At 45.1% G+C, this 11,788-nt stretch overlaps 1 pseudogene; it reads right to left on the minus strand.

Moving 5' to 3' along the window:
- Positions 1 to 3,991: 3,991 nt before the first annotated feature.
- On the minus strand, positions 3,992 to 11,424 carry LOC127686988 (serine protease inhibitor A3N-like; annotated as a pseudogene).
- Between the last annotated feature and the right edge of the window lie 364 nt (positions 11,425 to 11,788).

An 11,788-nucleotide genomic window follows, 5' to 3' on the forward strand; every position in this document is an offset into this window, starting at 1 on the left:
TTTCCTGTCAACAAAAAACTGATGGCCTATTAGCTGAGACAGGAAATAGGAGGTGAGCCTTTTCATACAGGGAGAGGAACTCTGGGATAGTCAGGTGAAATTAGAGATTCACCCTGGATTTTGAAGAGGGAGAACATGAAACAGGTGAGTGGTAACCAGGCTCCTGGAACTTAGACTATTTTAAACAGGATAATTGAGTTACAAGCTAGTGGAAATGACCCAAACTTTGTGGCCTAGGCATTTTATTCATAAATAATGTCTCAGAGACATTATTTCGGGAACTGTGGCGTGGAGGAACAGTTCACAGTCACAATTCTGGCTCTGTGGAAGATCCATGCTCTGCCTCCCTGTGTGTCAGAACCAGTGCCTGTGACCATAGAGACGATGACCTCAGCAGACGACTAGCTGTAACCCAAACGCTAAGAAGACAGCAGATGACATTTTTTTTTAACTTGCCAAGCAGAAAATGTAATAAATGTGTGTGGGCTTCAAAGGGAGTATATGCAAGGTGGTAATGAAAGGACTGTGATAGACTGAGAGAATGAGAGAAGGATCCAACTTAAATAGAAGATTGTCCACAGAGAGAGAAGATGGCATAGGAAGCAGCAGATGACGTTTTGAGCATAGAGAGAAGCTTCCTCCATCTTGATGTGGCTGCCTCTCAGGTTTCCACCCATGAACCTGCTTCCACATTGGAACATGGTATTTGGGTAACAGAAATCTGTGTTCTCTGATCATTGTCACCCCAAATGGCTCCTGAATGGAGGACCTTATTCTTTTATGAATGAGAGTTGTGGGTTTTGTGTCACCAGTGCTGTGAGAAACTCAGTCCACATTGGTTAGGTCCAAAGTCACTGTCTCCCCAATGGAAGTGCAGGGTCTAACAAGAATAGGGCTTGGGCTCTCTTCATACCAAAAAAGTAGATCACCTGTGGCCATTCCTGTTTTCAGTGAGGCACCCTAACATGCCCACAAAATCTGATCCTTCAGGCAGGGACGCCTGCTTCAATCCTGACAGCCTCAGTCAGCTCACAGCTCCCTACCTGCTGTCCCTGAACATCTGTTGTGTTCCTCTGACATTTTGCTTCTTTGCCTGCACATTGATACACAGAGAGCAGGGGGAGGGGAGGGGAGAGGGAGAAGGAGTGCCTTGGTGAGTTCATTTCCAATAAGTCTTTTCTTTTACCAACAAATTGTCTAGTTTGATGACATCACTGCTTCCTGGCTGATGTTTGCCTCTAACTGAACTGAAATACCATGTTTGTACCCTTCAGAGGGACAATCACCTGGTTGCTTCAGCTGCCTGCTTCTGTCCACCATATTCAACTCCAAGTTTGAGTTGGCTTTTCTAGCTGTTTTTCTCCTCCACTCTTCCTGCTAGATTTACATCAACCCAATGCAACTATGGCCAATTTGAAAGGAAGGAATCTTAACTGACAAAATACTTTCATAAGACCTGGTTGAAGGCAAGCCTATAGGGCATACTCTAAATTGTATTAAATTAGAGATCTCAGCCCATGGTGGGTGCTGCCATCTCTGGGTGGCAGTCACGAGACTTTATCAGTAAGCAGGCTGAACAAACCATGCAAAGCAAGCCGGTCAGCAGCGCCCATCATGGCTTCAGCATCAGCTCCTGCCTCCAGGCTCCTGCCCTGTTTGGGTTCCTGCTCTGATTTCCTTCAATGATGAACATTGTGCAAGCCAAGGAAACCCTTTCCTCTAAAACTTGCTTACTGGTCATGGTATTTCCTGACAGCAATAGAAATCATAAGTGAGGTATCCTCCTACTCTGTCCTCTGATCTCTCTACCCCTACTTGTTTAGGTGACATTTTATGGCTGCCAAGAAGCATGCAAAATGTCAGCCCGCAAATAATGAGAACAAGTGAACCCTAATATCTAGTATCTAGACTCCCTTATTAGATGGATTCTAAATTGTCCTCAAGTTTCAGAACCACTGCATGGGCAGCATGAGATTTATTCAACCCCAGGCTCCTTAGCTACCTGGTTAGAGGCCCAAATGGATGGAGGGATACAGTTGGGTGACATCACTACACACGGAGAACATGTGGGGTCCAGCTCAGGGCCTTGACTGACAGGCACATTGTTGTTGTGGAGACACTTGGCTGCTGTCAATAGATTGGTCCCTTCTTCTCTCACCCCATGGTCCCATGTGTGGTATCTCAGCACTCACTGGGAAGGGAATCCTGTGTGTGATTCTCTGCTGCCCACAGGCCCACCTGTCACTGTGTATTCTCAGGAGCCTTGAGGCTCAGGTGTGTCTTTGCCTGCAGCCTCTGGCTGTGTGTCCAGGCTCACAGGATTCTCCATGGACGTCCAGCCCCTGACCCAGATGCACCTTGGCCTCCTCTCCTCCTCTGTCCGCCTCTAACCTGGCTCAGCCCTTGAGTTGAGATTGTCCCTTGTCACCCCCTCCTCTCTTCTAATTTGGCCTAATGCTCCCCAAATCTTCCCTCAATGACAATCCCCACCACCTCTGCTCTGCTAAGTTCTCTGCCTTGTAGACACCCAAGTTACATTCCTAAGACAGGAGCAGTGGTTGACCCCTGCACTGCTCCCTGTGTCTCTGAGACATTAGAGGATCACACAGGGCCAGGATCCTTACCATCTAGTGTGTGTTCTGCACTTTTCCTAAATGGACCTTATCTCAGATCTAAGAAATGGCTCCATTGTTCTTTGCCCTGTAGAAAATACTTTTTTGTCATCTGACTACCACCAGTGTCTCCTCTTCATCCACTCTTCTCTGTCCTCCTCTTTTCCACCACCACCACCACCACCACCACCACCACCATCATCATCCTCTGTCCTCACCACAGTGCTCACCTCCTAAACACACGTCTCTGTGGATGCTCTCTGTCAAACATGCAGAGTCTTGTCTCATCATTCACCTGCCGACCACCACTATGAAGCCTCAGGAGCCAGACTCACTGCTGGATGAAGGTTGTCCCTTGCCATCAACAAACTTGGAATACCACAGTGTCTAGCTGTTGTGTCTCATGGGGAAATGGCTAAGTTTCTCTGTGCCTCAGTTTCATCATCCACAAAGGGGCTCATAAATAGCTTTTAGGTCAGAGGGCCATCACTGGAATCACAGAGTGTGAGTGACAGTCTCTCTGTCCCTATTGTCACTGGAGGGTACAATCTGCAAACAGAAGCTATGTGAACATTCAATGCAATTGCATGTTTATTGATTCTTTGCTCCAATTCCTTTATTTTGGGTGAGGAAGGTGGACGTGTCCACCTGTCCTGTGAGATTGGTCAGCTGGGAACTTAGGGTGAGGCTACCACTCTACCCTGAGTAGGAGCTCTAGTGGGAGAGGAGCTGCTCTGACCCCCAGACCCCATGCAGCTGCAGGGGTGAGGGCTCCAACTGTGCCAGATGTGGGCGGGGCCTGGAGACTCTGCAAGGGGCTGTGGTTAGCCATGCCCACGGGAAGAAAGAGTAGGGCAGAACTGGGCATCATGTGTTTCAGATGCTGCAGATAGATGAAGGGCAGCAGGTTCCCTTTTTAGTCTATATGTTCTGTAAATTTGCTTAGTCCTATCATAACTGAAAAGCTGAAGGCAGACATAACCAGAGCCTAAGTTGGGATTGAGTCTCCCTCTGAGGCCCAGGCTTTTGGGGGTTGATGCAGATACAGGGGAGAGAGCAGGGACAGGGAATAACACAAAGTTCAGGTCAGGATCCTGAGCTAGTGCTGCCAAGATGACAGGGAGTCTACCACTGAGCAGCCACAGGCTTCTCTGCATGAGGGAGTCACACAGTCAGTCAGTCAGTCAGTCAGTGTCACTGTGCAGTCCAGGCATGCCACAGCCAAGTAGAGCATGGAAACCAAAAGGAGCCCAGAGACCTACAGACAGGCTCAGTTCCCAGCTCTTGGGATGAAGACCCAACCCCCAATTTGGGATGTTGTAGTCTCTCTTGGGATTCGCGACTTTCATTATGAAGAGCAGAATCTGAGTATTTGATGACTAGATAATAACCAGGAATGGCCTATTGTAAATCACTTTTCTAGAGACCAATTTTGTAATCGGTGGGACAATTTTGGATCTTGTGGCAGCAGCTGCTTCTGTGCCTGTCTCAGCCACATCCAGCACAGCCTTGTGGATCACCTGTGGGGAGAGAAACACTTCACTCAGTGGAGACCAGGGAGTGGAGCACACAGTGAGTGCTGGTCTCATCTGCTGGGGAATTTCTTTGCTCCTTCCAAGATCTCTCACCCTGGTTTCCCAAGTCTCAAGGTGTGAGATAAGACACACCCTGGGTCTGCTCAGAGTCTGAATATGTGCTGTCCTCTAACGCACTACAACAGGAGGACAGGAGTAGGCAATGCCAGGTGATACCCACAGGCAGCCTCCCAAAAGCACCACAGGGAACAGTCATTGTGCTGGTCCACAATGCAAGATTCAGCATGCTCCCTCTCCAGCCTCCTTGGGATATGCAACAGCAATGCACAGGGCAGACTTCATATTCCCAGACTATCACATCCTGCTGGTACAGATGAGAGCCCCGAGCTCCGAGTGGGCACTGGACAGAACATTAGGAACCAACATCCTAGGACTGTATGATGAGGGTCTACGGGCATCTCCTCTCCTCTCCTCAGGGTTTTCTTCAGAACTGCCATTGATCTCTTTTTATTTATTTATTTTTTATTTATTGGAAAGGTAAGTAAAGGGAAGTAAAAACTCTTTATGATAAAATTAAATATTTACATGGAATATATTTCAGATAAACACGTAAAAATTGACAATTTTCATGGAAAATTAAAGAGTAAAGTGGTAGAAATGTAAAACATTGCTAAATTAATTGAAATATGGGATAGAAACATTTTATGATAGAATTGAAGATTTATTTAGAAAACATTTCTGATAAAATTGTAGAAAAATGTAGGAAAACATGTTAGAATTGAAGATTATCATGGAACATTTTATATAGATATAATCATGGTAGGTATAAAAAGTATTCCTAAGTTGATTGAAAGTAGAATTATAAACATTTTCTGATAAACTTGAAGATTTACATGGAAAATATCTCTGATAAAATTGAAGAATATACAGAAAAACATTAAAATTAAAGATTATCATGGAAATTATATAGATAAAATGATAGGCATAAAGATAATTCTAAGTTGACTAAAGGGTGGAATTATAAACACTTTCAGATAACACTGAAGATTTACATGGAAAATATTTCTGGTAAAAATTCAAGAAATAAATAGACAAGCACATTAAAATTGACTATTTCGTGGAAATTTTTACATATAAAATGGTAGATATAAAAACTTAAATTAATTGAAGGTGGAATTAGATTCATTTGTGATAAAATCAAAGACTTACACTGAAAACACTTCTGATAAAATACACGAAGTATACAGAAAGACATATTAAAATTGAAGATTATCATGAAAAATAATTCAGATAAAATGGTAGACATAAAAAACATTACTAAATTAATTAAAAGGGGAATTACAAACATTTTCTGATAAAATTGAAGATTTACATGAGAAGAATTTCGTTAGTCTATGTCTTTTTATTGGGCAGTTGAGAGTTGTTAAGAGATATTAGGGAATAGTGATTGTTGCTTCCTGTTATTTTTGATGTTATTTTTATGTTTATGTGGGTATCTTCTTTTGGGTTTGTTGGAAGAAGATTACTTTCTTGCTTTTTCTAGGGTGCAGTTTTCCTCCTTGTGTTGGCATTTTCCATCAATTATCCTTTGTAGGACTGGATTTGTGGACAGATATTGTGTAAATTTGGTTTTATCATGGAATATCTTGGTTTCTCCATCTATGATGATTGAGAGTTTTGCTGGGTACAGTAGCCTGGGCTGGCATTTGTGTTCTCTTAGAGTCTGTATGAGGTCTTCCCAGGATCTTCTAGCTTTCATAGTCTCTGGTGAGAAGTCTGGTGTACTTTTGATAGGTCTGCTTGCCCTTTTTGCTTATCCCCTTGATAAGTTACTTGCCCTTTTTCCCTTACTGCTTTTAATATTCTTTCTTTGTTTAGTGAATTTAGTGTTTTGATTATTATGTGCCAGGAGGAATTTATGTTCTGGTACAGTCTGTTTGGAGTTCTGAAGGCTTCTTATATGTTCATGGGCATCTTTTTCTCTAGGTTAGGGAAGTTTTCTTCTACAATTTTGTCGAAGATATTTACTGGGCCTTTAAGATGTAAATCCTCGCTCTCATCTATACCTATAATCCTTAGGTTTGGTTTTCTCATTGTGTCCTGGAGTTCCTGGATGCTTTGGGTTACCAGCTTTATGCAATTTCCATTTTCTTTGACTGTTGTGTCAATGTTTTCTATGGTATCTTCAGCACCTGAGGTTCTTTTTTCTATCTCTTGTATTGTTGTTGATGCTTGCATCTATGTCTCCTGAATTCTTTCCAAGATTTTCTATCTCCAGAGTTGTCTCACTTGGTGATTTCTTTATTGTTTCTACTTCCACTTTCAGATTCTGGATGGTTCTTTTTTCAGTTCCTTCACTTGATTGTTTGTGTTTTCCTGTAATTCTTTAAGGGATTTTTGTGTTTCTTCTTTAAGGGCTTTTACCTGTTGACTGATGTTCTTTAAGGGAGTTATTTAAGTCTTTCTTGAAGCCCTCTATCAGCATCATGAGATAAGATTTTAAATCCAACTCTTGCTTTTCTGGTGTGTTGGGGTATCTGGGACTTGCTGTGGTGGGAGAACTGGGTTCTAATGTTGCCATGTGGCCTTGGTTTCTGTTGGTAGGGTTCTTGTGCTTGCCTTTCACCATCTGGTGCTAGTTCATATTCTTGTCTCTGGCTGGACTTTGTTCCTTCTGTGGGCCTGTAAGCTTGTGTCCTTACTCCTCTGAGCTCAAAAGTGAAAACATTGCTGGAAGATCTCTCTCTCTCTCCTGGTGGGCTATGCACAGAAGGCTGTGGAGTTTCCTGGCTCTCTGGTGCAAATGGCAGCCTGAAGACTTCCATCCTAGCTGCTCCACTGATCTTAGGCCCCATGTGCTCCTAGCTGGTTCCCTCCAAAGAGAAGATGGAGATATCACCTCTGCGCTTAGAAGTGAAAGCGCTGCTGGGAGAGTACTCTCTTCTGGTGGGCTATGCCCAGAAGTCTGTGGAGTTTCCTGGCTCCTTGGTGCCCCATTGATCCCTTCTTATTACATTTATAGATACTATTCTGTGTGCTGGTAAAATAGTAATGGCCTGGATTGAAGAAGCTAAGACCAGAGTTGCTTTGGTTGTACAGTAGATTGTGGGCGGCAATGCACTGGATTGTAGGTGGTCCTGCAGTGGACTGTGGGTAGCAGTGCAGTGGATTATGCGTGACACTGCAGTGGATTGTGTGTGGCCTGCAGTGGATTGTGGGGAGCCCTGCACTACAGCATTGCTTGGGAGCCATGTGGTCTAAGACCAAGTACAGGCATTTTCCCCATCATTGACTTTGCATGAGTTCAAGCCCAGAGGGTAAAGGAGCAACTGGTTGCACACTCTGAGGAGTATCTGGGCTACGATTTATCTCTCCCAGGCATGAGGGATCTCAGGCGTGCAGGTTTTCTCACACATTGAACATCCCCACATGTCCATATGGCCTTCACTGTCTACATTCAGGACCCAAAGTCAATGACCCCATGTTTCTTGTCTTACCTGAGAGACTCTTACATCCTTGGCTCCTGTGATCCCAGACAGGTCAGCCTGTGTGGAGAAGAGTTCCCTGATGCTCAGCTCTGGAAGGATGCTCTCTAGTCTGTAGTTTTTGGATACGGAGAACTTGGGCAAGTAGAGCTCATCTATCACCCTGAGAACAAGGCAGAGAAATGTTAGAGTCACTGGAATCTGTGCCCAGCTCAAAGCAACTTATGTCTCAGGAGCAGCGTTGTATAAGAGCCCTCTCACTGGAGCAGAGTTCTCTTTCCACCCAGGCCAAGACCATGAGGTTTTGCTCTTCCTAAGGTATATTAACTCTGCATCAGAGCCTGAGCGTGTTTACAGTGGACAGGCAACCTGGTTTGAAAGTAGCTGTTCCTTGACTGAGGATGTTTTCCTCTTAGATCCACAAATGCAGGTCTTCACTGTCATGCCCACCCTCAGACATCACCTAGTGATCCCTTTATTCACACTGGACACTGCAACACTCTCTAGATTTCATTAGCATGGTTGTCTTCTTCTCAAGTCTGCCACAGCAACTCACTATCATCTCCAACTTATTAAATAATGATTAGTTCTATTTTCATTCCCCAACTAGCTCTTCCTCAATTACAAGATAGCCCACAAGGATGAGAATTTTGGTCCATTCTTCTCTGATTCTGGTCTAAGTGAGATATTTGCACATAATAGGTCTTCAAGTCACAATTCCATGAATGGTGAATGAATGGCTGATGGGATGAGAGGACACAGCTGATTCTCAAAGTTAATATCGCACCACAATTCCTTCTGCCTTCCAAAGACACATTTAACATTCCCTGTCATTGTCATCCTTAAAGACACAGGAAACCTCATTCCTTGTTCTAGCAGATCTCATCTTACCAACAACAAAAAACCACAGTAAAATCAGGCCGCAAATAACTGAGATGGAGGAGATGAATTCATCTCAACTCCCTCTGTCTCCTACTGACACTTTAACCATTACATTGGGTACAAGTGAGACTCTGAGGTACAGGGACACTGACCATCAGGACAACTGCAGGACAGGAATCAATGACAGTTTTGGGTCCTGAGGACATGCACCTGGGCCTCAAAGATCTCCACTTCCTCAGGGTCTCTGGTTGCAAGCTGGCTTCTACCTGTTGCATCTTGCCCTGGTCAGGGAGGATGAACAAGGCCTTGCCATTGCCTGAGTAACTCAGCTCCACCACAGTGCATTCCACCTCCTCATCCCGGAAGCAGGGTGTGGTCAGGTCCTCAATTTTCATCATGGGCACCATCACAGGCCTCATCCTGTCCAATATGAAATTTCCCATGAACATGTCATCAGGGTCAAAGGGCACCTTCCATTTGCCTAAAGATGAGGCAAATCATCAGATTGTAACAGCAGCAGAGACGCTCCCCCCACTCCCCATCTATGCTCAGCTTCTGAGTTGTGACAGCAATCCATGCATCTTCAGTCACTCGGAATGTCCCTCAGGATGGCACATGCTTAACTAGAAAAATCTCAGCAGGTAGACAAAGTGTTAGCAATGAGGATTCAGGCTTAGTTTGGAAAGGGGAGCCACAAAACCACAACCTGACTAGTTGAGCTCCTTAGGGATTTAGGGTGGAGTGTGTAAGAGAGACCAGAGTGACAGTGGTGAGACTGGAGATAAGGGAGAGTTGAGGGTGCTGCCTTCCTCAGGGGAGCCATGTCTAGAAGGCAATGGCTTATGGGACAGGTTTAAGTAAAATAGAACAGCACATAGTGAGTTATCCCATATAGTGATCAGTTTATAATCCCATAGATTGTGGCTAATACATGGGTAATGAAGCCTCATCCCAGACATGGGCCATGGCCACCACCAAAAATAATAGGTTCGGCTCAGGCTTATCCCAGATTTCTAATGTATGTCTTCTCAACCTATGTATACTCTGGGAGTTGGTGATGAAAGAATTTCTTGCTCTTGGCATCTCTCAGCCTAGACATACATCCCACCTCACACCAAGCAGCCTGGAGCCTGCGTCCTGGGTAGAGTTGAGTGAGCCAAGCCCTGCAGGCTAACCCTTCAGAATGTTACTCTGCCTCCACCATCCCCAGCCCACAGCAGCTCTGTGGTCATACTGTCCTCTGTCCCCCTGTCCTCTGTCCTGTCCTCTTTCCTCCTGTGCTCTGACCTCCTGGCCTATATTTATGTGCATTGTCAACCTGATTTTCTGCTGAGAGCCCAGGCCTGCCCTCCCTGTAACCTGGACTATCTTTAATTTGTACCAAATGACCCAAGGTCTACTTCCATCACGGCCTCTGTCAGGCAGCACTTTCTGGGCTGTCACCTTGCTCCCTGATCTCTATCATGCAAGGAATAGTGGGTGTGGCATCCCTGGATTTTCCCCAACTACCCTTACCCATGATGCCTCCAGCTGAGTCTGTAACTATCATGGATCCAAGTCCCAGCAGATTCCCTGCCCTCGGAGTGTGTTTTGGGAATTCTGATCTTTCAAATATTAATTTTATAAAATTAAAATTCCAAGAAGCTGCCAGGCATTAACACAGAACACTGCCTGGCCGACATTTCTCTTTTCTGATGACTTTTCCCCAATTCCTGCTTCTCCATACCCCAAACCACCAGCTCATGACACAACAGACTCAGGGGAAAGTCCTGTGTAGGAGCTGCCCCCAGGGCTCTTCACTACTTTTGGGTTATGATACTTTCCTTCGTATGATTACTATTGCTAGTCTCCTTTAGGTCAAGAAGTCCCAGACCACCAGGGCCCTGCTGGAGACCTAGGCTCTACAGAGGGATAGATACCTCCTAGAGGCGCATACTAGAAATGCCTGCTCTGGACAGACCGAGGGATCCCATTTGTGTATAGAGTAGCCATGGCTTCAGCCTGTTCAAGAGGGCAGGCAGTGGAAGACATGGCATTCTGACAGTCATTAAGTTTAAGTCACAGCCCAGATGGCCTTCCTAGATTGACAGCCCAGGTTTTCTGTTGGACTTGTCCCAGTGATTACATCAATAACTTAAAAAGATATCAGAGTAGAAGTAAGGGCTTTGTGTAATAAGCAGTTAGACACACATGGCTCTGAGGCCATGAGCACCTTCTTTCCAGTGGTCAGGGTAAGGGCACAGGTTACCAGGCAACATCCTCTCCCTCCATTCACCAACCATTCTCCACTCTGACCTGTAAAGAGGAGATAATTCACTACCACCATGGATGCCCTCTTAACCAGATCTGAGACCAGTTCCTTGATCTTCCCCTGGGTCTGATTGCTCAAATAGTCATTGAGGCTGCTGGAAGTCTGCTGTGAAGGCCTCAGTCTGGTACAGAGCCCTGGTCTTCTCCTTGAACTTTGTCAGGATCTGCAGGTGCTTGTCATCATCCATGGCATTGCCTGTGCTGATCTGTCCCTGGTCCTTTGCCTGAATGAGACTCTATAGAAATTGCTAAAGCTGTGGTGGATATCTGCCTCAGGGGTCTCTGTGACATTGAACTTGAGACCTTCTAGAATCTCTTTCAGGGTCTTGTCCTTTGCTCTCAGAGACACGGAGGCCAAGGCAGTTGTGATGCAAAGTGGGAAGAATACAATATTATTATCAGGATAACTCAAAGCTAGCTTCCCGAAGAGACAAAAGGCAAAGTAATTGTTGATGGAGGCCAATGCTAGAATGTCCAGTTGTTTTTCAGTGTCTTGGCCTTTCTGGACCACAGTGTGACTCCCTAGTGTTCCTCCTGAGCAGCAGAAGACAGCAGGGCAGATCCCAGCCATCAAGAGCCCAGAGATGCAATGAAGGCCATTTTCTCTGTCTTCCAGGCTGAAAGGAAAACATTCTTTGATTCTGGGACTTCAGCTAGTGTTGTGACCATCTCTTAGTGACCTGGCAGGCATTGTGCCCTGTTCTGCTGCCCTTCTGGCCTCTATGACTGTCCATTAGATGTACTCTGGTCTCTCAGATTGCAGCATTACTTCATGAGCCCCCTACTACCATGGAGGAAGTGCTGTTGCAGAAGCCAATTTTTCTATTTAAGAGAACCAGCATCCAGAAAGGTGAAGAGTCATTTCAGCCTCATAAAGGGAGAGAAAAATCCAGAGCTAGGTACAAGTCATGTGTAATCCTAATGTCTCTTCTCCCTTTGTAGATTGGCATAAGGCCCCATTAGA

Source organism: Apodemus sylvaticus, chromosome 6, assembly GCF_947179515.1.
Source record: "Apodemus sylvaticus chromosome 6, mApoSyl1.1, whole genome shotgun sequence".
Taxonomy (NCBI): domain Eukaryota; kingdom Metazoa; phylum Chordata; class Mammalia; order Rodentia; family Muridae; genus Apodemus; species Apodemus sylvaticus.